The sequence below is a fragment of the Heliangelus exortis genome, chromosome 2 (genome assembly GCF_036169615.1).
Source record: "Heliangelus exortis chromosome 2, bHelExo1.hap1, whole genome shotgun sequence".
Classification (NCBI taxonomy): domain Eukaryota; kingdom Metazoa; phylum Chordata; class Aves; order Apodiformes; family Trochilidae; genus Heliangelus; species Heliangelus exortis.
In genome coordinates, this window is record NC_092423.1 from 16,048,883 (window position 1) to 16,075,805 (window position 26,923).

A 26,923-nucleotide genomic window follows, 5' to 3' on the forward strand; every position below is an offset into this window, starting at 1 on the left:
TTTTTTCCACAACTCTTAGGTGAAGAACTTTTTCCTAATTTCCAATTTAAATCTACTCTTTTCTAATTTAAAACCATTCCACCTCATCCTATTGCTACAGACTCTTGCAAACAGTCCACTTCCAGCCTTCCTGTAGGTCCCCTTTAGATACTGGAAGGTCACTATTAGGTCTCCCCAGAGCCCTCTTTTCTCCAGCAATCCCATCTCCCACAGCCTGTCCTCACAGGAGAGGTGTTCCAGCCCCCTCTTCACTTTTGTGGCCCTCCTCTGGACCTGCTTCATAAGATCCATGTCTTTCCTGTATTGAGGGCTCCAAAGCTGTAGGGAGTACTCCAGGTGAGGTCCTATCAGAGCAGAGCAAAGTGGCAGAATCACCTCTCTTGGTTGCTTGGAAGTTAGGGAATTCCAAGCGCTCAGACCAAAATGCTTGTCAAACTGAATTCTTCCATTTCCCTCCTTCTATCCAGGACCAGAGGGAAAACAGAACAAAGCACTAAAATAGTAGAAGGTTTTTCTTAGGCAAAGCCTCATTCAGATTAATCAGAATGTGTCTGTGTGCATTTAACAAGATTATTTTGGTCTGAGGCCACTTTCTGTACAATTCATACAGCCTTCAGATTCACTAGAGGGCTTTCAGACTCATCAGTGGAATCGCACCTTGACCTAGACCATATTTTCTGTGCTTTGGATATGAAACAGCTACCATGGAAGCCTTTATTTATCACACCCTTTTGCCACTGGCTCAAGCTTTACCCCTGATATTTAGGCATATTTCAGTGCTGTGGTGCCAAAACATTATGCAGGCTCTTATTAGGAGGCAGGATGTCTTAAGACCAGGGTGCTGTGAGACATTAATACCACACACACCCTTTAATAACACCCTAACCCTGCCCAAACACCAATCATCCCCATAGGCAAGTCCCTGATCTAGGGGTCCCACATCCCACTGCCTGAACTGGAGTTGGCGGAGTCTCACAAGACCCCCCTTCTTCTCACAGATGTTACAAACACCTGAACCAAGAAGATCTTTAGTTCAAGCTGGTTCGAAGCACTTTGCCCTCAGGAGGGCCCTGGGAGAAAAGGAGCCAACCAGCCTCCAAACTGCTGTTTGAAAGTGCATTAAACCCTCTCCTGCATGTGCAACTTATAGTCAGTCAGACATCAGAGAACCAGAGCTGCACCCATTCCAAGGAGTAAGTCAAAATAGAAATTAATCTTCTCACTTCAGCTCTTTTTGTTGTGCCCTGCAGGCAGTGTGCACCTGTGACCATGAATCCACCAAAGTCAGAGTACATTTTCCTAAGGTAGAAATGACACACACAGACTTACCTTTTAATTCCTGTAATTTCTAGAAAAACTTCTGTCCTCCTTCTATTCAACTTGAACTTGGTGGCTGTGAGCAGCACCACAAACTGTGTAGGTGCTCGAGACATCTCAGAAGGGAAGCTGCAGAGTGAGATGCTTAGTGCATAGCTCAGGTCCTTACGAGTGGCCACTCCGTATTTAAGGAAAGAAGCAAACAATCATTACAGAAACAGCAATACTACTGTAAGATGCTGGCCTCCTCCACTGGCCAGAAGCCATCTTTCTCCCTAAGAGGGTCAGAGGCATAGGTAGTGGGACCTGTAAATCCATTTCAACACCAGTGGCACTAGCCTGGCTAGTTTTCTGGATTGCACTAGACTGATGGTTTTGCAATGAAGCCAGTGAGGAAAACTCTGCTGAGGGGTGTTTCCCTTCCATCTAGATGTGGTGAAGTAAACAGCATGGGGCAGTGACACCGTACCCAGTACAGCTGTTTCTGCAGTGATCATTTGTTAACATCCTAGGATGCAATAAAAGAGCAGCTTGGAGCATTTCTGTTGCTGCTTATCCTCTCACTGGGCTGTTTTTAATGCAACACTCACTCAATGAAGTGTTTGGGAGGAGGTCCAAAAAAGCACTTAGGTGCCTAAATCCAAGACAGCAATTCACAGCTGCCTAAGGACTTAGGTTCCCCCTTTTGTACACCCCTTTCCCGAAACTTCTTTAAAAACCTGGATTTCTGCAATGAGGATGACTCTAGATCCTGCCATCTTAGTTGGGCTTGGCCACCGCAGCCTGCCTCCTGCCTCTCTGCCACCCAGCCCTGCAGATGAGGTGGATGTGTTCAGGGTTGCTTAGGGGCTCTGGGCTCCTGGGCTCCAAATCCAGCAACTGCAGCTGCTCTTGGTCAGACTGTGTCCAATGCTGCCTTTCCCTGTTGGTTTAACTGCCATGAGAGGGTGGTGCTGGCTGGCTCTTCACAGCCAGAATCATGATGAGCATGGCACAAGGGGGACTTCCTGCTGCTGAGGGAAGAGCCACTAGTATGGCTTGGTTATGTTTTCCCCTCATAGCATTCCCATTCTTCCACTTCCTAAGAAGGGTTCAGAATAGAAGAGATGAACATACCCTTCACAGAAAACAGATGTTCCCTCTTCCCCTGCTCTTGCTACCTATGTCGTGGTAGGGGACAGTGGAAACAGGTGGTCTCTGGCAACTGCTACATGTGTGGGAGCTGGGTGGATCATGGCTTAAAGCCACTTGTATCATGACCCATAGTTAAGGCCATACAGGAACTGCTTAAAGTCATTCCTAACATGGTATAAAATTCCTCCATTAACCAACTCTTCTACTTTGCAGACTATATCTGTCCATGTGTCTCTTTCCTCAGGACAGAACTCAAAATAGTTACAGAAGTCTGGTTATCAAGCTCTAGTGTTCACAGGGACACCACAGTTCTTCTAATACATCCTACTCACCCTGCTTCTGAAGAAGCTAATTACATCCCAGGAGGATCTTTGGGTAGGTGACAAGCTGAGGCATGCCTGCTGGGAACTGGTTTGTTGGGATGGCAGCACCCCCTTCCTGCAGCCTCAGAATCATTTTGAGATATCCAAGAGACATCTTCCAACCATGTTCACACGTCTTGCTCTGAGATCATTAAGCCTTGCCAGATTTCTGCTTTCATCTGATAAAGTAGTTAGGGGTCCGTGTAACAGACACTTGCACTTTTCAAATACACATCTCAGGTAGGGCTCTACACACACAGGCTGTTTTTCTCATTAAGCCTTTAGTTAATGCAGTCTAACAAAGTCCATGCTGGACTGTAAAAGGCTTAATCGATGTAACACATTCACTCCTGATGATGTCAGGGAGCCACTATACCAATCTAACAGATGAGCTGAGCTGGTAGCCAGTAAATTTGGGAAGACAAGCATGGTTTATCATGTTAAGCCAGATGCCATCAGCACCCCTTTATTCTGCAAAAACACTCTAGTTCTTCATCAAGCGATTACTGAGACATGTAAGGAAAATGTGAGATCTGAGCTCCTTCCTGCTCCAGCCTTCTGCCACTGTCTCCTCTTCCTACAGTGCAGAGGAGAGGCCAATGCAGAGGCATGCTTTTGAAATTATTTCAGAGATCACATTTGGTGTCTTCTCTGCCCACACATCTTGAGAGGAAAACTGCAGAGCAGCAGAAGAGGGAAGATGAGGGCAACAGTTGAGCAGAAAATGAATCTTCTGTAGATCTGTCCATGTGTGTGCATCTGTCTGGACCCTGTCTTCCAGCCATGCTGCGATCTGTATTTCAGAGGGACCATCATTCCTTCTCAAATTACTGGTGCTGGCAGTGCAGCAGAACTGGCAAGTGAGCTTTCAGGAATGCCTTTGTCCTTCACAGTCCATGTGAAATGGCTCCAAGAAGTAATATTCTTGGAGAACCAGATACACAGAACTTGCAAAGGCTGGGAGCAGCAAAGCACTCTATTAATAAAACAGTCACAGTACTCTTGGTTTTTTTCTGATTGTGATAATTATAAGCAGAAGTTTTCTCCTGTTGAGGTCAAAGTCTGTTGCTTCAAGTTTAGAACTGTCAGAGGCAGCTGAGTAAGAGGGCTTTATTCAGTGAACACCAGTATCTGACCCAGCAAGTGCCATCAGTCTACGTTGGTAAGTTCAATGGAAGAGGGAAGAGAAGAGCTTGTCTGAGGATCCACTCTCTCATCCACTGTTCACACTCATGCAGCTCAGAGTGGCTTAGAGCTAAGTCAAAGGTGTCTTGGATTAAAGAAAAACATGGATTTTTCTGGATGTGTACAAGCATATCCATGTTAATGGCTTTTTACCACACAATGGTAATAACTAGTGTTACATCACATGCATATTTACTATTTTATTAATACTGGCTTATTTTAATGAGCTCCCTTCAACAGGTACCTCCCTTCCCAAAATACTGGGTACTAGATACAAAAAAGAAGCTGCCCATAAGTGTCTTTTTTATCCTCAGCCAAGTATTATGAAACAAAGTTGGTGACTTCTGGCAGTATGAGCCTGTTTAGGAGAGAAGATTTTGTTCTGATAGTCAATAAATTTTCCCTACGTGTTTTCAAAAGTAAGTCTCAATAACTATCACGAAGAATCAAGGTCTCCATTCTCCAGAGGCCAAAGCACCCACCATTTCTCTCCATTTGCAATTTAACAGGTTTATCATTTACACTATCGTGTTTCTTTTAAAGGAAATCCCGGCGGAATTAACCAATACCAGATTTCAGGTGCAGCAGGAAAATGTGCAGCAAAGCATATTTATGCTAGAGAAACACTTTTGTGCCCAGGTAGGCTGCAGTGGATATTGCTGAAAAGAGCAGCTTTTTCTGAAAAGTTTTGTTAGATCCTTCTCAGCAGGAAACAATTATCTGTAATACCAATTTCCCACAGAGTTTTGCAAATCCTTCCCTACAGGGATTTCACCTTTCATTGTTTCTCCTGCACAGGACAGAAAATCTAACTGCAGTGGTATCAAAACAGATCTGAGTCATACCTTTTTTTTTTCAGCTTCTGGCAGCTGAAGGCAATAATCTCATCCTCGAGTAGAAGGACAAATACAATAAGGGCTGGTGACCTGAATCCCAAGATGCCCCCCAGAGGTTCCTTCCCACCACAGCCATTTTGATGTCCGAGAGGGGTGGAGGATGCAGTGGTGGGGTCCTTGCCTCGTGGCAGTCATGCTTTGGCAGAAGAAAGGTCCAAATCCAGGCATGCTGGGGCCCTGAAATAACCACAGGTAGGAGCATGGCCACAGCCAGTGCCTGCTGAGAGGAGCTTCTCTCACCACCCACTGTCCCTCTGTGTGTCCTCTGAAGGCCACAGCATCCCCATGGCAGAGCCCCCACCTGCCTTGAACCACCTTCTCTTCTACTTTCCATGGCAGGGATGCAGGTTTACAAGGATTAAAGCCATGCCAATTAGGAGTCACATTTTCACCCAGGCCACTGTGGAGAGCAGTGGGAGCCATAAGGCAGCAGGCAAGGCAGTGGCAGGGCTCAGACCCTGGAGCAAACCAGCCTCACAGACTCCTACAAGTAACTCCATCATTGTTTCTCCTCAGCTGCCCCAGGCTCTTCATTAACTCCAGCCTGGATGACCAGACATTTGGGTAAGTTGGATCTGGTTTTCTTGTTGAGGGATCCCTCAGGTCTTTACCATTGCCAATTAGATTTTATTGTGGGAAGCACCTTGCCCTCTGAGGCTTTCTCTTGTCTGCCAGCAGCAGAAAGCACCATCCAGCTGCTGGCTGAACTCAGACCTTTGCTGAGCCCCTTGGATGTAGCACCTGACCCAGAGGTGACCCAAGGTGTCCTATCTCTGCCTGTGGGTGACAGCAGCTCATCCCCTGCAAGGCTGGCAGCAGGCAATGCTCACCTGTCTCCAAATTTTCCTGTGACAAATGACTTTAAAAAATGGTGACAAACCCCCTTATTTTGGGAAGAACCTTTTAAGGTCACAGAAGTCCAAGTAGCTCTACTCCCCACAGTGGATGCATTCAGACACACTCAATGTATGTGGAACTGTGATTCACTCTTCTTTGGGATGTCTTTGCTGCTGTCCTTGAAGGAGAGTTGCCTTGTTTTCCTCTCAGCAGAAGGAGATGCAAAGTGTGATGTGATGCTGCTGTCCAAGAAGTGTGAGTGCAACTGTGCTCACAGACCAGCAACATGGAAATTTAAAACTATGGAACAGTTCTTCAGGGCTGTTAATATCATTTAATGTTCATCCCTGCTTATCCATTTATATCCAGGGTCTTTTAATTACTACATTAATCTAGCAATCTTTAGTCCAAGAAAAAATTCACTTCCCACCTGAGATCTCAGAGGGACATGATAATCAGGGACTACTTCAAGGAAAGGATAGGATCTGTTATCAATTAGCCACAACCCAACAAGAGTGGGGATACACATCAGAAGTTTTTCCCCTGAATTCCAAAGTCCAGGTGACCACAAAATGTTGTTTTGTAGAAGCCAGGAGAGCACAGAATCATAGAATCAGCCACCAGGTTGGAAAGGACCACTGAGATCATCAAGTCCAACCCTTGATCCACTACTGCTGTGGTTACTAGACCATGGCACTGAGTGCCACAACAGCAACAGCTGAAGGGGAGAAGTCTGTCTCATCACCTTTATAAAGGACTTATATTTTTTCAGTGTCTAGGGGTTTTTGAAGTTGAACATTTTTGTTTCAGTTTGCAGCATTGCTGTGATGTCCCACAGCATGCCTCAACACTTACAAAAATCAACAAGAGTCCAAAAGCAAACGGTGACTTTGTTGACTGGGAGCACTCCTGGATATTTCTGAGTGCAATGAGAGAAGCAGAGATCCTGGCCTTCCCCTGCAATCCATCCTCGAGGAGGATGTAATTACTGAATTGGATTTTGTAATCTTTCTGCTGGGCGCACTCTGACTGACAGCCTGGGCCAACCCACACTTCTCTCCTTCATAATAGTGGAAGCTTATCTGGCTGCAGTGCCAATAAAAATAAATCATCTGGTTGCCTTATGCTCTGTGTGGATGAAAACACTCATCAGTGGTCTGGGTACTTCTATGATAACTTTACGCCCACAGAATTCCTTCTTTAAAAGCAAAGTTCAGAATTTTGAAGAGGCTACTATGTACTGGAGAAGAATGGAGGGCTGAGGCTCAGTATGTGCAAGTGATGAGGTTACAATACACTCATTGTTCAGTTTAAATAATAGTTTTTCAAATTAGGTTGGCATGCATAAGTGTAATGTTCTCATTGACTAGAGTGATGCACAATAGACCACCCACAATTTGGGAGAGAGCTATGAGTTTGTCCCTCTGTGGGCAGACATCACTTAGTTTTCCATCCCCATTCTGTCAATATATCTGGTCTTAATTGTTCCTTCTAGTTGAGCTGGAAGAATATCTGGATCACATAATTTTCCACGGTGGCCTCATATGCAGTTCAAAGATGATTTCAAGTTGAGAGTTCTCAAAGCCTGGGGAGTTGGTACCTGTACCACTGATCCAAAATCTAACTTCAGCATTTTCCACTCATTCAGGATGGGAGTAAATCAGGGTTTATTATTCTGAAGTCAGAGATCTCCATCACTTTGGAGCAAGAATAAGTGAACATTCCTCTTCCATCAAGTTGGAACAACTTAACAGGGTAAAATTATTTTTTTTTACCATATATTGGGAGTCTCAGCTGCTTTGCAGTAGTTTTGCCATCCTCCTGATTACCAGTCTCCCTGCTTTCACAAAAAAGCAAGCATGCAAACAGGATGACAGAGATTGTGGAGGACTCCCACTCAGGTCACATTGAGATAAAATTATGTAACTGAAAGCCACCAAGGGCACAACCCCCAATTGCATTTCCATCTGGGACATATGTCCTTCACCCTTCCCCCAGCACTTGCAGGGGAGATGCTTGGATAAGTTGTTATTTATGTGGGTGCAAGCTGGTGGTACCAGGCATGTCCCTGGAGGAATGAAGGGAAGTATTAGTGCCAGCATCGTTGTGCAGGATACGTATGTGATGAGATAATGGGCAGCTGGCACTGAGCAGCTTCTGGGGCTCTGTAATTCCCTTGTTTTGTAGAACAACTACCTCCAGCACTGTATATGATCCTATAGTCTGAAGTAATACATTAAAGGTTGTGCTGGTCCTTAAGAAGCATTGAGCTGTGTAATGAATATTGCTTTTGGGTGCCAGGCTTAGTAATTGGGCCTGGATACTCCCCAAAATGTTGGTGCCCAAAGAGGGTCCCAGAGAGCTTTCAGGTGTCTGTGGGCTTGCTTGTAAATCCCCAAGGGTTGCTTTGCTTCCTCACATCTTAGCATTTTTGTCAGCCCAATCAGATCAGCATCTGCCCTTGGGCTGAATGCCTCCCACCTGAGACCTTACATGTGACACACTGGCTGGCCAAGTCTTTCTGCATGAGCACCCATGATCACAGCCCAGGCACCCCATTTCACCTTCCCATCCCACATGGCTGCTGGCAACTCACTGTCCAGGATGTGGGATGTGCTCACTGTTTTCTGGAGCGAAACGACATCAATGTTACATGTCCAACTTCTGGAACAGAAGAGCTGAATGTTCCAGTCCCCGCTCCAGGTGCAGGTTGTGCATTGCATACAATGGTTATTTACAATACGTATTCTAAAAACCTGTGTTTTTACCTCTAAATCAAGGGGATTACAAGTGCCACTAACACTGACCACTATTAAGAAGAAGTGCAGGAGTAAAAACTCGTGAGAGGGCAGTGTGACCATGGCAAACCCACTGCAAAACATCTGGCACGTTCAGTTCTGTGATGGGGCACTGTCAGCTTACAATCTCTTGAGATGGGTATGGGACCAGTTTCAATTCTCTCTTGCACTGACCCACAGTGTAACTGACTTCAGTTTGCATCCCTGTGGTTTGAAGTGGTAAACTGGTGAGATATTTGATCTCCAGCACCAAGAACAGAAACAAAATGTCCGACTCCAGTGCATTATATTCTGCAAATAATTACTTGAGTAGATGGGTCTGAGTAAAAAAAGACATAAAATAGAGGGATGTGGAAAAATCTTTTTATGCCTATAAAAGGATTGCTTCAAAATGCAAGATTTTCTATAGGAGCCTTCTTTCTTAAATAGTAGAAACAGTTGCCAGGCACATTCCACTGGTGTTAAAAACGGGGAATAGAGGAGAGCTGCCATGTCCAGCAGCAGTTTCCTCCCCTTTCCTCCCACCATCACATGTGTACCTTGCCTTAGCCCCAGAAAATGTGCTTGTAGGAAGCATGAAAACAGTATTATTGCAATATGCATATGTATATACATAGATATAATCAGTCATAATTATATGCTATGTGGTTAAAAAGGAACTCCATGGTGGGATGTTTCTCATTCTTCAGGAAACACTTTTCAGTCCCATTTTCCCACTGGCATAGACAAAACTTGGTCACAATTTTGCTGGATGGCTCAATCCCCAGTGCAGGCTCCTGCTGCAGGCTCACACCTGCAGCCTCTCCTTTCCTGTGCCAGTCAGAAGTCAGGGGAATAAAACCCAAAGCTCATCAGCAGTGCCTGCACGAGGGCAATGGGCCAAATCCTGCCATGCAAAACCCTGCTGACATCACAGGGATTAGATGGGTCGCTAATCAGGACAGTGGGATTTGTGTCAATCTTTTACTTAGCATGTGATACCAAGTGTCTCAGTGGTGAACGTGGCATGGATGGTGGCAGGGTCTCTCCAGGAGAGAGCAACTGGGGGTGGTGGCACTGGGTTTTGGGGTGCCCTGCATGTGCTCCAGGGTGACTGTGTGTGCTCATGTGGGGATGAGCAGGAATGTGTGACCTGCTCCAGCCCTTTCCAGCTGTGGGCTCCCAGGCCAGCACAGAACAGGAGTGGGAGAACATTTCTGTGCATCTCACCAGCCCCTTTGCAGCAGGTTTGTTGGAGAGTGGAACGTGGAAAGGAATCAAAAGGTTTCCATCCTCATACTGGAGACACTCTCTGTCAAGATGGAAACCTTTCTGGGAGGCTGTTTAGAAGCCAGAGTGATGTTTTTAGTACTTTTTTTAAGAGGAGTTTCATGTGTCCAGATTAATATGATGAAGACGTCATGCAGAAGGGTCCATGAGGACTCAAGCTGGCTCCTGTCCATCCCTCCACCCCCTGCCTCAGTCAGTCTTTACAGATGTCTGGATAACCTGTTCTTAAAAACCTCTAATAACAAAGCCTCCCCAGTCTCTTGAGATGGAGTATTTCAGCATTTTACAACTCTTACTATTAGGAACATTTCTTAAATCTCTCTTAACTCTTTCTTAACTCCCTCCAGCCAGATCCAGTACAGACCCTCGCTGAAATTTTAACATGTCTATTTATCTACAGAGAGTAGTTAATTTACTTTCTTTTTGCTCAGGCCCTTATGTGTCTGAAAGCTATTATTTCTCACTTCAGACATCTGCTTTTTAATCAAATCCAGTTTTCCTAGCCTTTCTGCACATACCTGTGTACTCCTTTCTTGAGGAATAGCATCCCCATACATAAAAAAATCCCCAAGTGAAGTCTCGCACTAAGAGGAGGAGCTGAAGAGAGGGAAGGGAGACACCTTGCATGCTGTATGTCTGCTTATATGCTCCACAATGAAGTCTGGGGTTGGGTTTTTATTGCAACAAAATGACACTTCAGGCACTCAGTCAGCCTGTGACCCATCACAACCTGCAGGTCCTTGGAGCTGAGCAGCAGCTGAGCCCAGGCAGCCCAGCCCTGGAATGTCTCAGGGTACTGGGAAGAGGTGTGCATTCATCCCTCCCAAATAGCATCTCAGGGCTTTTCAATCCCTATCTCCCGTTTGTCATTCCTGCAGCCTGCAGCCAGCACAACACCTGCAGGAGCTCCAACAAGCACATTGTCTGTTTTTCTTTGCCCAAGCTATTTATGAAAATGTTGGTTAGTTCTGGGATGATGAGGAACTCCCAGGGTCCCATTCAAGGCACTCTCCTAGTCAACAGAGAAGTATTGGCACTTTTACTTAAAACTTTGCAACAACTTCACCCTTCCCATAAGAGTTTCACTCCAACCCTGGTTTTGCTGCTTGCTCATGAAAGGATGACTGTCAGGATTGGTAGAAAACCAGGAGATGGTGATGGGGTGAGAGTGCACCCACTTACACTGCAGGTGAGGCCTGGGGTGGCAGAGCAGGGATCACCCACAGGGTGGGGGCTGTGGGACCTGCAGGCTGAGCCACATCACCCCAAGCACATAGGGGGGAAAATCCACATGGAGCATGGTTCCTCCTGTGGGAAAGATTTTTAGACCTCAGTCTTGGGGTCCCACAAGTGCAGACATGGGCTAGCACAGACAAGGCTCCAAAAAGACCAGGGGCTCTGCTGTAGCAGGGCAGGACATTTGAGAGCATAGGAGGCACAGGATGGGAGCATGGTGCCTCCTTTTTGGTGCATGAAACTCAGTTCTGTTGTTGTAATAAATATTAGCAACCTCACAGTGGTAAGGGCTGTGCATATGGCTGGCCACCCCCAGAATCGCTGTTTGTGCTTGTACCTTTTGCTAAGTTCCACTGTCTGCAGAGGGCACAGGCCTTGTGCTGCACATGAATAAGTTTCAAGTAAACTTGTTAAGTGCAATTAGAAAAGGATAAGAAGTACCTCTGATGCAATTGCTCAGTCATTTTTTCAAGGAGCAGCACATAATATAGCTGGAGACATGCTGCTGAGCAGAGCGTGCTCCATGTACTGGTCTAGCAAACACCTCCTGAACATTTTTTAATGTGACCTGGCAGCAGATCAGGGTAAATGGCATGTTCTTTTCGCAGTACTTTGGCCCAAAGTGTGTATTTCAGAGGCTTAAAAGAACAGCCAGTCAATTAAATGTGATAAATGCGGCCATTTGTCACCAGCATTTTAGCTTTTCTTTTAAAGTATAAAACGAGATAATGAGCAGGGCTTGAAGAAATCCTCTGTGGTGTTGGGAGCCAAGGGCACATGATATACAGAAAGGATTTTCTGCCTCTCCCATCATGAGAATGAGATCTGACAATACTCCCCCACATGACACAGAAATCAGAGACAACATTAAGAAGGGGGAAAAAAAATCACTAATGGATGGAAAACTAGTGACATGCTGCAATGAAGAAAAGAAATGCACTTAGATAAGGACAAATCTACTCCCATTCCAAACTTCCTGTTGTAGGTGCTGGTCAATAGGAACACTAAAGCAGAGGCAGCTTCATAGTAACTTCAGATTACACAAAAGCCACAGGTAGTTCCCAGCATATCACCTGCTTAGAAAGAATTCAGCAGGGTATGGACACATGGGCAGGTAGTGGTCAATGGAAAAGATGGGTTGCCCCTTCCCTCCCTCCAGTACGGGGGGGGGACATGTCTGTGATGGGGATGTGAGCTGGGAACTCACAATTTTTCTCAATCAATCATCAGTTTATACTGAATACATTGAGGCAGGAGTGCCAGTAGTTACAGTTGTGCACAAACATGAACAGATATTTAAGGAGATGAGAAGCACTGACAGTTTGTCTCTACAACCTATGCTTTATTTATGCCTGTTCTGTGCTGTCCTTGATTTAGTCCTGGGATAGAAACCCTGTCTTCTTGCAGATATGGACAGCCTCACACATACCTCTGACATTAAATAAGTAATAGACACAGTGCCCAGAAACATGGATTCTAAGGTAACTACCCAGTTGCACCAGCAACAGCAGGTATTGAAGTAACTCAAAGACAAATAATTAAAATCTTATTAAAAGAAAGCATGAAAGAAACAAAATTCCAATCAGGAAGCAGAGGAGGAAATGCCAAACACACAGCTGAGCTAGAGCCTTTGCATCAGGTTCACCCCAAGTCAATGAGTTTTTGTCTGATAGTTAACTTTGTGCATGGCTTTTGATGGGGTTCTGGATGTAGTGCCCTCCTCAGAACCCAGTGACCCAATGGCACCTGCCTGTGGCCATCTGCACCCACATGAAGTTTCCAACACTCCTGGTGGCCACCACATTAGTGAGTTCTGAGCCCAGGGGATTTTTCAAATGAGGTTTCAAACAGGACCAGACCCCTGTACTGCATAAAACTGCTGGACTGAGTGGTCAGCCTGTCCCTGCCTGCCCTGGAAGCAGACTCAGTCCCAGCCCAAAGGTTGCCCCAGCTATGGATTGCTGAAAGGTTGGGATAATCCTGCTGAAGCCTTTGGTGGACTGCCCATTTCCTCTCCTTCCGACTCACTTGCTTCCAAAACAAATTCCTGTTGCAATTGCTCAGACCCTTTTAACTCCGCATTCCTGCCTGTAACAGGATCCCTTTTGAAAAGGAGGTGAACTGATACAACTCGGTTGACTCCAAAGAAAAGGATCCCAAATAATTGTTGGAAACTATTGCAAAGAAATACCTCAAAAACAACATCTGAAACTAAACAGAGCACTGTATGTTTTGTGCACAGTTAGCTGTGAAATGCTGTGTTTTCAAAACCACAGTTTTCAAAACTGACTTAGCACAGGCAGGCAGTGGAGATGTGGGAGTCAGTGCCAAGGCCTTTCCCTTCCTCATATGTACACAAAGCCCATGGGATGGCTGCCCACACCATGAGGTGGTGTAAAGGTGCTTCCATTGCACCAGCAGTGCCAGAGTCCCACCAGTGCAGCATCTAGCTATGGCCCCAGGAGTGAATGAGCCATTCCTTCTGAAGCAGAGGTTTGCTGGCATCCACCTCATTTGTCTGGGTATAGTGAGGAGGATGTGGGGAATGAGGGAGAGGCTCTGACTTGCAAAAGTTCAAACTTACCTCTTCAGGAAGATAGATTTGCAAGCACTTTCCGTGGTTTTCTTCTTCTTGTGATCTCTACAGAAAGTTCAGCATTTTAAAAACTGAATTATTTTCCCTGAGGAAGGCTTGTTTACAGATCCCCTTTCAACCCAGTGTGGATCAGGAACATCAAAGGCAAAGCAAATCTGTCTGCCTGCTCACTTGGATCCATTTGGAGCTGGTCTGGGAAGTTGGAGATTGCCATGCTTTTCACAGTCTTTCGAAATATTTACTTATCTGACTGACAAGAGACTTATTTAATAAATTATGAACTCTGCATTTTCGTGTAAACTATTTACAGTGCTATGATTGATGCAGGGTGCTGTTTGGAGAGAGGCAGAACTGATTGTATATACTGGGCCTTGGTTTGAAGAGTTCAGCCCCAGGACTGGGCAGCATTGTACCTAATAAATAACAACAGTTCATCATTTGGACTCAAGCTGTTTCAGTGCTCATAAAGCTACACAGACATGGCCAAATTCAACCAATGCTTTTTTGAGCAGTCCTTGGCCATGCAAACACCAGGGACCTCTGTGGGGATGCCCAGTACGGCAGTCACAGTGCTCCCTCTGCTCTTGCCCCAGGCCTATGCTGTCCACAGTTCTCCAGCATGTAATGCACAGAAAAAACCAACTGGGTTTACATAGCTCCAGACCCTCCAACAATGCAATGAAATGAGTGAGTTTGCTTCTTCTGGCCCAGCTTCATGCCATGGTACATGGGTGGGTTTCCTCAGTTTTGCTTTTCTCAGTGCATTTCTTGGGTCCCCAGGGACTCCCAGGAGGAGACATGATTTCTGCTGCAGTGCTCAGTCACACCACTAAAGTCCTTTCTTTCTGGGTGAATAGCTCCTATTACAGGTGTGCAGGATCATGAGGAAAGCCTATTCCTTGGCAGAAGAGGTGTTTTCACCTCCAGTGGAGCGACACAGGACCTTGATTGCTGTGGCCCCTGGCTGCATGCGGCCCAGCTGGTGAGCCAGAGCTACTGCAGATCAACACAACCCCCCACGAGGCATCACAGCAGAAATGGGAGGGCATGGACTAGTGCCAAACCGAGAGGCAGTCAGAGGTCTTGAGTCAGTTCAAACCGGAAACAAGTTATTTCATTCCTGAACCACCAAGATGTTGCATTTTTTTCTGGAATTAAGTGACCTGGACATATCTGAAACATATTCAGGACCATGCAGCTCCCTCAAATTTTCTGCAATTTGACTTTCTGACCTGATTATATACAAAGATAAAGCTATGACTCTGAGAAACTCCCATGAAATGCAAACCCTGGGCCCAGTGGAGCCATGTGCAATGCAGGAGCTATGCAAGAGCTGCCATTGAAAGAAAAAAATCTTGTAAGGAGAGGAAGAAAAAGCTGTTTCTTGCTACTAAGCATCTGTTCAGATTGACTAGTACAGGAAAGAAATTAAAAAGAAAAAAAAAAGCACTTTATTCTAGAAATATGCTTTCAGACACATTCACCATGAAAGGTCTAAGCCAGAAGCTGTGAATGAATAACATGAGGAAATTAAAGGGAACGAATCAACCCTAACAATGACACAAGATGGCTGGGTGGATGCAAGCTGGAAAAAGTCTCCATGTACCCATGAAGAGAAAAATGTGCTTCCTCTGACCAGAGCAAAATAATGAAGTATTGATTTGGAATTATTGAACTGTGATACTGCATCCATGTTGCTGACAATGGCCTTGTCTGATGGAGAGAAAAGTATAAGGAGGTCTTTCCAGTTCTGACTGGAAGACGAAAAAAGAATGTTTGAGACAGATTTTCCACATATTACATTCACCAGGGGAGGAAAGTAATGCTCAATGCCCTCCTGATGTTCAAAACTGTTTCTGCAATCATCCTCAGCCACCAGAAAAGGCTAATTGATCCCCCAGCTTCACCAATAGCATTTAATCTCAAAAGAATATGTCTTTTTGTTTAGTCTATTGAAATTTGCTCTTAGAACAAGAAGGATCTTGAGCAAAAGGCAGCCTGTCTCTTCCTCCCCAGGGACCCTCCAGAGAGGCACTGCACTTAGCAGAACAAGTGAAGGTTTCAGGGGGACCTGGGTGACAGCAAGCTTATGGTACCATTTCCAGTCTCCATGGAAATATGTCTTGATGTAATTAGTGATGAAGAACTGGGACGAGAATAAAAATTATTCAGAGAAGCTCTGGTACTTCTCCCCCGTTTGGCTCCCGTGATTAAACCCACACAGAGCCTAGAACAGGGAGATGAGTCTCAATTATAGTTAAGGAACAGCATAATGAATTATCTCCTTTGCACTTACTTTAGCTGGTGAGTAATCCAATTTCTACCAGACCCATATTAACTACAGAGATTTTGCCAGTATCTGATTCATCAAGATTCTGGAAGGATATAGAATTAGAAATGCAGAAGAATGGCTGCAGCTCTCCACCACTTATTCTTAAACATGGATAATTTCAAGCAAACATTTTAACATATAACACTACTACAACCAACACTTTGGTGAAAGTCTACCTGCAGCTAAAATTAAATAGCAACTCATGGCCTGCTGAGTGAAGCGTTACGATTCTCCCTTTTGTGTACAATATGAAACTTATGTACAAATATGAAACTTATGTACAAATATGAAAATCTTTTTTTTTTTGGATGCTGAGTGTTTCTTAGATCCGTGGACTTCAACTGAATAGTACAGCGTGGTTTATGTGTCTTGAAGGTCTTATGATCAGAAAATACCCAGAACTGAAGGTTTGGAAGTTAAAATTCAAGTAGTATTGAAAGGTATCAGCAGCCTCAGCATCACTCCTTGGCTGGCAAGAGACACAGAAGGCATCCCCGTGTTTCCAGTCCCAGACATCGTGTGGGGAACAGACAGGTCCCAGGGCAGCTCTCCTGCTTCTAAAAGGAGCCTATTTCTGGAAGTTTACATGGTTGTTGAGTTCCTGAGACAGAAACAGTATGACTGCTAAAACTCTGCCTTGCAACTCAGGGAGCTGCTTGCATGATCTGAGAGTTGGGTCTGTAACTCCTGTGGAGAAGGCTCTGGAATTCTGAGCTGTGGGATCTACCACCTTGGCAGAAGGAGCTGCTGGCCCACAGCATGGCAGCAAAAAGTAGTTCAACTAAATGTAAAAAAAAACCAAAAAAAAAAAACCAGGTTGGAAAGGTTGGGGTCTTTTTTTAGGTCTTTTATAAAAGCCAATCATGTACAGCAATTTATAAAGAGCTCAAGGGATGTTATTGTTTAAATAAATATTTAAGGGAGATTCCTCTAAATTTAAACAAGTGAGCTGTAGCATGTGGAAAGCATTGTTTGATTACACACATGCAAGAGGCCAGAGGAAATTGTTATGAACAAAGATGGCAGAAGAGGAGAAAGCTGTTTCATTTGATTCCGCTTCTCCAAGACAGGTCATTGAAAACCTCACTTCTGCCCAGTGCCAAAGTGTGGCAGAGGCACAAACCCAGGCAGTGCCAGCAGTGGATGCACTCTGCAAGAAAGCCATTCTGCAGCTGGCATTTTGTCTGATGAGATGGCTATGGAGAGAAGTAAGGGCAGGGTTTAGCTGAGCAGGTGACAGCCTGCCTGGCAGCTAGAGACCCAACCTGCAGCAGCAGGACTGTGTGCCCCAGGGGAAGGGGACAAAGTGGGTTTGGCTGGTGATGTGTGGCCCATCACTGTGTTGGCCAGTCTTCAGCAGACACACAGCACAGCCTTCATACCAGAGGGATGCACATTGCAGCATGGCTTCACATTAGAACACTGCTAGGTTTGGTTGGGGCTCAGGTGAGAGTTTGTTGTGCTCTGCAGCTACAGATCTGGAGTCACCTTATGCAGTGAGCACAGCCAAAGCTCAGTGTCACGTACTGCCAGGGGTTGGATACAAGGAGGTTCTTTCTGCCCTCCAGGGAGGAAATGCCAAGGGTATAAACATCCAATCAACAACAAAGAAGAGAAAAGAAGAGGAAAAAAAATGAGAGATTCACTGCTGAGGGACAAAACATCTAAATAAAGGGGGAAAAAAATCTCACATATAGATTTGAATTATGTTCAAGGGTGTTGAATTATGACAAGGGTGTTGCAAATGAATTGATAGAAAAAGACTTAGGGGAACCCATGACAATTACCTCAGGGTGGGAAACTTGAATTTATGTCTGTGTAGAGGTTTCCCAAATGGTCTTCAGCAGTGGAAAAGACTGAAATTCTCATCTGCCTCACCCTGTGTTAGTCTTCTTCTGATAAATGTAAGGCCTTTGTCTTATATCAGAAAAGAGTTTTTCCTTTCCTGTGTAACTGTGTATTCCCTCCCCTTCTGAATTTAAGTCACAAGCCAATAGAACACCAAATAAATCACTTTTCCAAAGCGTCCCTGAAATTCAGGGATTCAGTAAAGGTCATGTAGTCTGGGTGACACCTATTTCATTGTTGCATCTGAAGACATGGCAAATTCCCTGTATGATGCAGGACAGTTTTGGTATAAAACAAAACTGCTTGGGTTATCAAGATGGTTGCTACAAGAGTACTCATGCAGAGCTGTACATTGGTAGGAGAGAAAATCTGTCCACCCATTCATGAACTAACTTCTTTACCCTATGCCATGTCACTGGACAATAGAAGAACAGGAAGACAAATTTATATCTGGGGTAAACCCACAGGAACTCAGCAAGCTTCTCTCAGGGCTGGGATCAATCTGGTTCTTTGCAGAAACTCAAGACTCATGGCTCAGGACAGAAGACCTAGCCCATGCAATCTGGGGAGACACAGGGGTCTGTGGAGTAGGTCAAAGAAGAAAATTTGGAAAAAAAGCATTAATTTCTGAGACAAAATAGTTCATAATTCATGAATATTTGGAAACAAATGAGAAATAGGAACTACACAAAGGGCTCGTTTTGTTCATTGAGGAACTGCAGAATTAATTGCATGTACTTTAGTTTCCTGCAAAGACTAAGTCCTGGGGCACAGTGTTGTGATTGTTGAGCTAATAATGTCACACATACTGGCTTAATTCAGACCAAAACTGTAGATGGGATATAGTCAGTAACTAGCTGGGAATATAAGTGGGATAGGGACAGGGTGTGAGTCTCAAGTAGGTCAAGCAATTCATCAAGCCATGAAAGTTTTGGGTTAGTACCCTTGAGGTAACCTCACCCCTTCCCTGGGCTGTGTGCAGTGAAAGGAGCTGCAGGATTGCAGATAAAGAGGCAGCCGCTCTTCCAGAGCTGTGCAAGAAACCTCATGCACAGACCTGACTGCTTCATTCCTGATGTTGCTCCCCACTTGTAATCATCACATCAAAGTTGTATTAGCAACAGCTTCCCAGATTTCTTTCTTTCTTGACAGCTTCCACAAGGACGTACCCATTAAGCATGTCTGGTCCTTTGGCTGTCAGTTTCCACTCCATCCATCCACTCTCATCCAGCTTCCAAGTTTATGGCACAGCTTGACACAGTGCTCAGTCAAGCATATTCTTGGTTTGGTTTTTTTTACATGATGCTTGGGGCAGCTGCTCAAATGCATCCAGCACTCCTTTTCCTTTTCTGTTTCATCTCTCCTGCAAACCCCTGTTTCAAACTCCTTCTTGTGACACTCATGACAGAGGCAAGGCTGTTGATTTGCAGCACGACCTGTCACACTGGCCAACACTGTTCCACAACTTCTTAGCACTCCTTCATCTCTCAGTACCCATCTGTAGGCTGCTCTGGTCTACAGATAGTATACAGGTAGGCTCACAGCTACTGTGGAACAAGAGCTGTTCTTTTTGTCTTGATTTCTACACTGTCTCACACAGAGGAGTTCTGGTGTGTGCATGGAGCTCCCAGAAGCTGATAAAGATGACAGAACTTCACATCCTGGCTTTATGGAAGGAGACCTGTATGGAATGCTCCATATCCTGTAGCCATAAAAGAAGGTGAGGAAACCACCTCTCTTTGCCACTCCAGCAGGTGTGGAAACAAGCAGACTGCAGCTCCCTATCTTTCAATGTGGAAATAACATCAAGTGGCAAAATGGAAACCCTGACATTTCACCATCTGTCTGCAAATGCTGCATATATATTGCATACAAAAATAGGCTGTAAGGATACAGTTAAGACTAAAGAACTCATGAGGCAAGAGATGCCAGAATTAGGGCTCCCTTGTGCTATGTGTTATGATACACTTACTAATTAGAAGATCACACAGTATTTTGCCAGAGGTCTCAGCTTTATCCCATGGTACAGGATGGCCTGTCTGTACTGCAGAAGATGTTATATAGGATTCTGTCTTTTCCCTAGTTTTCAGTGCAATCTGAGGCTGCATTTGTGAGTGCTCCTCTCAATAAAAATGACTCATTTTCCCAGCACTGAGAAAATTCCAGTGGCACACATCCCTCTAGTATCTGTGTGTTCCACATGGGTCTCTGAGCTCTGGTAACTCTGACAGGGGTGTATTGCTGCTTTAGCCACTTGAACAAAAAAGAAATGGAGGGAAGAGGCAGGCATGCAAGCAATCAGCTCAATTACATTTGTCACCAGTTTGACAGCGTTGTGGCTTGGTTGCCCACCCTGGCTGTCCCCACCACTGTGGCCTTCCCTATACCCATGCCTTAACCCACCTTTGTAGGCTTCACTGGTCCCACAGCCCCAGCTTCAAGGCTGTGAGCTGGAACCCCATGGTTGGTGCTGTGCAACTGTTCTGCATCTGGTAACACAGGACAAGCTCAAGGCAGAACATTCATCAACTTCCACCCCAGGAGCAAGTATTCAGAGCTGGGGTCTCAGGGCATGTGCAAACAGGGGGCACACCCCACAGCTACTGCCTGTGGCCTGGAGAAAGCCTCAGTGTAACCTGGCACAAAAAACCCTGCAAGGAGAGCAGGACCGAAGCCAGTTCTTCAGGGAAATGTTCTTCTTCCCAAAAAGAGACCAGGTACAGGGCAGGGGCAGCTTAGGTTTCCCACCAGGCTCTGGCACATCCAGACTTTCCCGGTGGCTCACACATTGATACAAATCTTCCTGCCACACTCCTGAGCCCTCCAAGCCCCTGCCTCCTCACTTGCACCCTGTAGTCCCATCCTAGTCCCATCCCATCCTTCAGTTTTAGCATCCCTTTGATACCAGACCTTCCCTTTGCTCATCCTCTCCAGCATCCCTGCTTGTCTCCTGGCTGTACAGGACAGGTGCCAGAATAAGAGTGCTGTTTCCCAGCCACTTTTCCAGCGCACAACCTTTCTGCCCTGAGCAGTGCTACAGGGAGAGCCCAGCTTCATTCTGCTCCTGGGGCTGGGGATGGCTTTGGGCTGCAGTGAGGGGATATATGTAGCTCAGTCCCTGCAGAGTTGCAGTGGGGCAGCAGGAACTTGGTAGCACTGAATGACTGCACAGGATCACTGGGGTCAGCACTGGGAGAAGCCAGGATGCTGGGATGAGCTCACTTAAGGAGGGAAGAAATCTCCATAGATTTTGACTACTGAGCCTTAGCACATCCCTCATAAGTTGCTATTTTTTCCCTCCAAGAGCTATCACTAAGTCAAATTGGAGGAAATTTACAGTGTTAAAAAAATAGTAATAATAAAAAAATCACAGACCTGACACACAGCTGCCAAATTTCAGAACTCTACTCCAAAAAGCGGAGGGCTAAGAACTATCCAAGGAAGGGATCACCAGTTTCCCCCCTCCTGTTTCTCCCTTTCTTTTTTTTCCAGTTGGACAACAATGCCTTTTTCCCTATGCTCATTCTTGGAAATCGCTGGACAATTTTGGCTGGTTTTTCCAGCAAAGAACTTAGCCTGAGGCAGACAATCAAGTTGAAAGAACTCAGTCTAAACCGAGTTCTGGCAAAGTTATAAGAAAGTGCAAATGTGGTCTTCTAGCAGGACACAAATGAGTAACCTTAGTCATAGGAGCTGCACACAATCCCACCCTTGACGCATTCAAAGTTATAATAGCTGATGATGCCGTTCCATTCAGGTGCAACTTATCACGACTCAGATATGTCAACAGGAAAAAAGATTTAACTCAGTCATCCCACTGAGACTTCCCACACCCCTTCCTACTCAAACATCTCTTCCATCTAACAACTGGTTGTACAAAAAAACCCACAGTTCCCTTGCCTCCAGTATTTATATTTGAACTTCTGCTTCTTGGATAGAGTCAGCTGATACTAAAATGGGATTACTCTCTGAACTAACATATTCAAAATTAATAAAAGAAATAAAGCAATACACTCCTCTGGCAGGTTCCCATGCATATTTTCCATAAAAGTTAATTTTTCCACATGAACAAATTTTGAGTATGTGGGGGATTTGCACTGAATCTTGATACAGAGCTTAGAATTCTTGGCACTGCTTGGGACGTTAAAATTACATCAGCTCCATTTTCTATATTGAAATTTTATAGTTACTGCCTGACCACATTGCTTTGTTCTGCACATATCCTCTCTCTTCTGAGCTGCCTCTGCTGTACAGGAGTATCACGAAAAGCCACATGTTTTTATTCCTCACATCCCTTCCTGCTCGTCCCCACGCCAGACACCCAAGTGATAAAGCTGCATTTCTTCCTCCAGGACAAAGCAGCATTGTGGGTGGGTTCAAGGGACAAGGGCACCTTTGCCAGCCAAGAGGCTTCCCCACATCATGGAAGCTCTGTGCTGTGAGGGACCTGGTGTGCCAAGCAGGGTCCTCCTCTTTTCTCTGGAGAAACAGAGTAGACTGTGTGCAACTGGGGTGACACAGTGCGGGACACTGGGGACCAGGAGAGATCAGTTATTGCAGGCAGGACAGTTCAAAAAAACCAGTCTCTCTCAAGGAAGGGAAGGGAGAGTGGAAAGAAGTGAAAGAGGAAAGGGAGCATCTCCAGGTGGGAGACAAGGTTTTCTCCAGCACGGGCAAGGTAGAGCCTTGAGCAGTTTGTTCTGTGCTGCCTTGACAGAGGGAGAGCACAAGTGGGCCCCTCCCCGCCCCCCAAAAGCCCACCAAAAAACACAGGAGTGGCAGCATTGTTTAAAATTAAACTGAGTAGTTAATCTGAGTAATGGGGTTGTCGTATCACCCAGCAGTGAGCACCGCGAACTTCGGCACAGGGAGGAGCAGGGGTGTCGGGGCCGGGAGAGTTAAACAGGCTCCCGGCACTGGCAGAGAGGTTCCACGAACATTAGCACAGGCATCACGCTTGTTTCCTGGATTTCAAATAAAAGAAGGTTTCAAGGAAAAGTTGATGCTTTCCTACACCCCCCTGTGGCTTGGAAAGCACTAAGAGCAAATGAAGGCATTTAACTCTCCGGCGCGCCGCATCCAAACCTTTCTGCGAGCACCCGCCCCTGTGCCCGGGCTGTCAGAGCAGCGCTGGCATCTGCTCTGTAAACAGGCTCCGTGCCATCCTCCGGCACAGCCCCAGCCTCCCGCACGGGGATTACAGCAGCTGGGCCAACCTAGGAGGGACTATACCTGATAGTCAACAAAATGTCAGTTTTGCTTTAATCTGGCTCGATCACAAGAGAAGGCAGGTCTGTTATTTCCTACATTGCTGACACGCTCAGCCTCCCCAACGTGTCACCGAGAATTGCTGCCGCTTGCTTCTCTGTGCAAGATTATAATTTCATCATTTAACTGCCATATGGAAATAGCTACAAAACCAGATTAACACAAAGATTATGATGCCATTTGCCAAACGCTTCTTGCTCCGTAAGCAACGAAATATTTACAATCACATTTGCGACGTTTTCGCAGTCAGTTATGTGCTCCTCTACATGCACATGCGGCCACACACAGAATGCAGAAAATCTTTACCTTGCATGCCTGGAGGAGAGAGCCTGGTTTCTTCTCATGGATCAGAAGGAGGATGAAAAACAAACCCGAGAAAGATCCTTTAACAGACTCATCTGCTGAGAGTTGTCTAAATCCCAAGCCTGCTCCCGCTAGCAGCTCTTAAGTTTGTGCTCTGAATAGAGGCTGTGTTGTTTTAACCACAGGATTTCTAGTCATGGGGGAGGAGAGATGGATTAGGTACATTTGCAATCTAATGCTTCACGTTTACCTCAACTGAAATGAACTACTTTAAACCCGAAGTAAGTAAGTACTGCAAAGATATAAATTTCAAGAGCCTACTAGCCAATTATGCTTAAACTAACATGCTAAATAACTGTGGAAAATTCCAGAAGAGTAAGATAACATACTTTTGTGTTCTTTCCTAAATAAAAGGCATGTGTGGAATTTCATGCTAGATACTCCAAGTGAGGGGCAGCAGATGAACTGTGTAAACTAACCTATGTAAGGTGTTGTACCTTGTAAAAAAAATACTCCTTACACCTGTTAGCATGGATTTCTGCAGATGTCCAAGCAGTTTGGCTTTTCATGGCTAGTAAAAAGTATAGATTTCAATCTAATATTTCAAAAGAATAAACAAAGCTCTTTAGAGAAAAAGAAGCAACATTCTGAAAGGCCATGAGGTATGCAGTTCTGTGGGAACAAATATTATCATGCAGAATAAGTGTCATCCCCAACAGAGATGTAAGCTTGATACCTGCCCTGCACCTCACAGAATGCTATGTACATTATTAAACTCAAGGAAAATATTGCAGCCAGGAAACTAGTTTGAGGGTTTTGTTGCTGAATCCATCTCAAACTCTGCCTTTATTTCCTGGTGGTTTATGATGATTTGGTGCTGCAGCTGCTGTAGTTGCAAAGCATGGCTACAGTCCAAGCTTCCAAGGCCACCTCACAGATGATGGAAAAGAGATGCATTAACTTTCTGAGAGGCATGATTTGTAAATAAAATGCATTCTTTAGCTTTGGGCTGAGTTGAGGCAAAAAAACTAGAAGAAATGGGGACAAATTCCAATTTGTATTTGAGAAGAAAGGTTTCAGGAACACCAGTTTAATTCCATTTTAAATAAAACCTGGCTCTATAAATAACCTTATCTTACACTTACATAATGCTCTTCATCCCAAAGCGTTCCCAAGCGCTTTGCAGATGTAATCATCCCTTCTGAAAACCTCCAGCAGACATCCCACCCTGGCATGGAGGGAGGTAGCAGAGCATCCAGCTGCAGCACTGCTGGCTCCATCCACTGTCCATTGGCAGGAGCTGGCAGCTGGCCAGGGCATCACAGCCAGCTCCCTGCTCTTGGGATGCTGGCTGGGAGCACAGGGCATCAGCTTCTTGGGTCACCTCTGCTGGCTGCAAGAGAGCAGCTCTGATGTACTGGTCTGGTGTTTTTCATGACCAGCTGTGGTTAAGAGTTTGTCACCCAGGTGAGCCCACAGACTCCCAGAATGGACTAGAGCATCTCTGGAGATGTCAGCCCGCTTCCCAGAGCCCATCATTCTGAGGTCCCCTCAGTGCCTGACTCAGCCTGGCTCATCTGAGATTGGTTTTTTGCATGATAGGCCACTGCAATCCCAAGCTGCTGGGATCCCAAGCATCTGTGCCACAGGCAGGGCTGTGCACCTGAGCTAGGAGCAAAATGTCCCCAGACTTCCCATCAGCATGCCTCTGGCCTGTCAATGAACTGCTCCTTAGGATCATAGAATCATTCATGTTGGGAACGACCTTCAAGATCATTGAGTCCAGCTGTAATCCAACTACCACAACCACTAAACTATATCATGAAGCACCACATCTAAGTGCTTCTTGAATTCCACCACCTCCCTGAGCAGCCCATTCCAGTGCCTGACCACTCTTTCAGTAAAAAAGTTTGAGTTCCATCAGCTGAGCAGCTTGCTCCGTCCTAGCTGGCTTTCTTTGTCATTACTGCAATTGCCACAAGGTCAACTCCACTGATACTTCGCAGCTATAGGTTCTCTCTCCTCTTTTCATGAGACCCTACAAGGAAAGCAGGCATGAGAGGTGCTCCTGGGGCAGGGGGTGGACAGGTGTTGCTACAGCCCTCCTGTGGGGAGCTACAGCTGGAGGAGCCCAGGTCTCCCAGTTCTCAAAGTTAATGGTATGACTGGCACCAGTTGTGCCAGTCTCTTTTTCTGTGTTCCCTTTTCCACCTGGATGGAGGATCTTTTCATGCACAAAGGAAGTTTCTGTGCTGTAGAAGGATATATTTTTCTTTTTTGCTTAGCTGGCTAGATAGGAAACAGCAGGAGGAAGAGAGGCCAGCAGAAGCTGTTCTGCAGGTTGACCTAAAAAGAGTCCATTTATCCAGAGAAACTAAAAATAAATAAAAAAGCAGGAGGGGTGAAAGCAAAAACTATTTTTTAATTAAGTACAAGCATTTGATTCTAACGCATGTTTTGGTTTTTCTAGTTTATCTCTTAGGTCAGACTGTACCCAGTTTATGAAGAAACAGCACTTTAGAAGCAAACATAAAGGAAATTAACAGTTTCATTTCTAAATGTCAAGGCAAGACATTTCAGCACCCCACAGTGCTGCTGTTTCTTTGAGACACAGTGAAAAGCAGTGACAGAGGGATAGGCATAGTGTTTGCTTCCTTTCTTCTCCTAGGTAAGTAAAATATTGGACCCAAGTCCACAAACCCGCTCCTTCAAATTCTTTTTTTTCTTTTTAATTAAAAAAAATGATCCTGTCTGAAACCTTTGCCAGATTTAGGTGCTCACACAGCAGCCAGCATCTGGAAGTCAAACACCATTGATGAAGTTTATTATTTTTTTCTTGTGCCCTGAGTCAGCTCAGCCCTGCTCCCTGCCTGGTGTGTCCTCCTGCTGCAGTGCAGACCACAAATGTGCCCACTGCCTCCAAAACAAAGTCAGCTCTGAATAGTTTCCTAGAGCTTTCTCTCTTTATCCAACCCTAACATGATGGATCTTGGCTGGAATGGCTGTTTTCCAAGTGCAAAAGGCAACAGACTATTCCCAGATTATGAAGGGAGCATTCGCTTTCAGCACCCTCTGTGCCGTACTGGATATTTCTGCACTGTGACCACAGTGGGCTGAGGTCTGCAAGCTGCAGTGCTCACCTGCCTTCCAAAGGCTGCAGAATAAAACATGGCCCATGCTAGAACTATTTAGGGATTCAGTTTTGCATTTCAGTCAGCACTTAGATGAATTGAGCAACAAATGAAAGGAAATGTGAAGCACAATGAACTGTACAATGAAGTACAATTTTGCAGCAGCAAGAACTCCCACACTGGCCTCCCCTTCTGAGATAATGTGCTAAAGAATTTGTAATGGATGTTGTTGATGGGAAATTACGTTACAGGAACCTGAACCGTTGCCCATCTGTTTTCTATGTTTCCTCACTTTTTTATAAAGTGATCTGAGAAACAGAGAATACAAAAAATTTCTATTTCTTTGAATTAGAAAACCACTTCTAGATGTGATACTGCCATTCCACACTGTTAGGAGATCTTCCATCAGAA

General features: G+C 45.2%; 1 protein-coding gene across 2 annotated transcripts in view; it reads right to left on the bottom strand.

The window, feature by feature from the left end:
* The window catches only part of JCAD (junctional cadherin 5 associated), a 64,385-nt gene extending 40,828 nt beyond the window's left edge, over positions 1 to 23,557 (bottom strand). The window contains exon 1 of one of the 2 annotated variants that reach the window (XM_071734929.1): positions 23,385 to 23,557. The gene's annotated coding sequence lies outside the window, so the exon portion shown is untranslated. The remainder of the gene's footprint in view (positions 1 to 23,384) is intronic. The other variant, XM_071734927.1, reaches the window with a different exon arrangement.
* Positions 23,558 to 26,923: the final 3,366 nt, after the last annotated feature.